The sequence below is a fragment of the Siphateles boraxobius genome, unplaced genomic scaffold, assembly GCF_051911475.1.
Source record: "Siphateles boraxobius isolate OS27281-9 unplaced genomic scaffold, OSU_SipBor_1 102, whole genome shotgun sequence".
In the NCBI taxonomy this organism is placed as follows: domain Eukaryota; kingdom Metazoa; phylum Chordata; class Actinopteri; order Cypriniformes; family Leuciscidae; genus Siphateles; species Siphateles boraxobius.
The window spans coordinates 1,488,896-1,491,218 of NW_027508703.1; the positions used below are offsets into that span (position 1 = coordinate 1,488,896).

General features: G+C 42.7%; 1 long non-coding RNA gene across 1 annotated transcript; it reads left to right on the forward strand.

Annotated features, from left to right (window-relative positions):
• The first annotated feature begins 1,072 nt into the window (after positions 1-1,072).
• LOC143752314 (uncharacterized) lies at positions 1,073-1,968 on the forward strand. Its single transcript, XR_013207371.1, has 3 exons — positions 1,073-1,146; positions 1,392-1,506; positions 1,592-1,968. It is a non-coding gene; the product is annotated as an uncharacterized LOC143752314 (long non-coding RNA).
• Positions 1,969-2,323: the final 355 nt, after the last annotated feature.

The window sequence follows — 2,323 nt, forward strand, 5'->3', positions numbered from 1 at the left end:
TAGTATCTGTAAAACTTAATTTTTTCATCTTAAAAATATATCTAAATTACGTCATATGCTCTCAATGAAAAATGCAGAACAATTAGTTTATGCTCTCATGACTTCAAGGCTAGATTATTGTAATGCTCTACTGGGTGGTTGCCCTGCACGTTTAATATATAAACTACAGCTGGTCCAAAATGCAGCCGCTAGAGTTCTTACCAGAACCAGGAAGTATGACCATATTAGCCCGGTTCTGTCAACACTGCATTGGCTCCCTATTAAACATCGTATAAATTTAAAATATTGCTGAATACTTACAAAGAACTAAATGGTTTAGCTCCCCAGTACTTGAGCGAGCTCTTAACACATTATAATCCTTCACGTCTATAGCGATCTCAAAATTCTGTCCAGTTGATAATACCTAGAATATCAAAATCAGTAGTAGATCCTTTTCCTATTTAGCACCAAAACTTTGGAACAATCTTCCTAACATTGTCCAGGAAGCAGACAGAGGCTGCATCCGAAACCGCATACTTCCCTACTATTTAGTATGGGAAAAAGAGTTGGCGAGCGAAAAAGTATGTACGAATCCAAAAGAGTAGGCGAGAATTACCTGGGTGACGTACTAATTATCGCGAGATTCGGACTTAAGTGCGTTCGAATATGCCTACTTTCCCTACTATATAGTAGGCGAAAACAATACGTGAAGGAAGCAGTACCTTCGAAACATCAGTATTCATAAAAGAGTAGGCGAGAAGTTCCCGGATGGCTTACTGCTTCCGGACAGGTTTTCGAGTGCTCATCGATGGATACTCTTCTATCCCAGGAGGCCACACGCGAGGATACGTCATTATCAAACATCGTAGAGATCGGCGATGCGGGGGTTTTCAAATGTGAGTAAACACGGTTCCTTGTGTTAAAATTGCATGTGTTGAACTACTGTAGAGTAAACTGTTGAATTGTTGAAGGTGTAAAGACTTTACACAGTACAGTTTAGTTGTGATTTTGCTGTAAAAACACGTTTTATTATGTATAACGTTAGCTAACAGGGGAGCTTCAGTAAGGACACGTAAGTTACGTCTCTAACATGGATTTACATAAACCATATACATCCTAAAGACTTTTATTTTAAATGTCTATTTACATCTGACAGGAAAATCTTCAGTAAGTATTGCAGAAGAGCACATCACAACATGAAATAGACTTCTAAGTAATGTATGTGTGCTATTATGTAGAACAAATCTGTAAAGTAACTAAACATAAGTTATGTATTTTATTTGTCCATTACTGTTGATAAATTGAGGAACATTTATGTTGGATAAAAAGTTAAAACAACCTCAACATGTAAATGTAGTGTTGTTGAGCTAATAAATCACAGAGGTAATGTGAATCTTGTCTGGATGTTACAGGGACAGATGAACAGATGTGTGTTTATCCGGTGGAGAGATCATGAAGCGGAATGCTGCCATCAACGGCTTTGAGTGACACTACAGAAATGAATAACAACAACTATTTCAATATTAAGTTGTAGTTTATTTTAATCATTCTAATTTCAAACAGAGCTATTACAGCACTTTTCTGATTCTTGATTTCTGTGCATTTGCTGCAGATCTTTTGTGGTGGAGCAGGACCTGCAAGGAAAGATGATGGTGGCATTTGTGAAAAAAAGCTTTTTTGTCTTCTAAATAATACTGAAATCGAATGACAATGTGCGGTTAAACTGACTGCTTTTGTGTTATGTTTGTGCATTTTTGTAGGATCTGAAATGTCAGCAGGCTGGTGTGAGCACTGAGGATGAGGAGTCCAGAGCTGAATCCTGGAGATGGTGCCATGGATGAGACCCTCCATCACTCCACCGGCCCTTACGAGTCCCTCCATCACTCCACCGGCCCTTACGAGTCCCTCCATCACTCCACCGGCCCTTACGAGACCCTCCATCACTCCACCGGCCCTTACGAGTCCCTCCATCACTCCACCGGCCTTTACGAGTCCCTCCATCACTCCACCGGCCCTTAGGAGTCCCTCCATCACTCCAACGGCCCTTACGAGTCCCTCCATCACTCCACCGGCCCTTACGAGTCCCTCCATCACTCCACCGGCCCTTACGAGACCCTCCATCACTCCACTGGCCCTTACGAGTCCCTCCATCACTCCACCGGCCCTTACGAGTCCCTCCATCACTCCACCGGCCCTTACGAGTCCCTCCATCACTCCACCGGCCCTTACGAGACCCTCAATCACTCCACCGGCCCTTACGAGTCCCTCCATCACTCCACTGGCCCTTACGAGACCCTCCATCACTCCACCTACTCTTATTGCCTCAGATTGTGAAGCACAACAC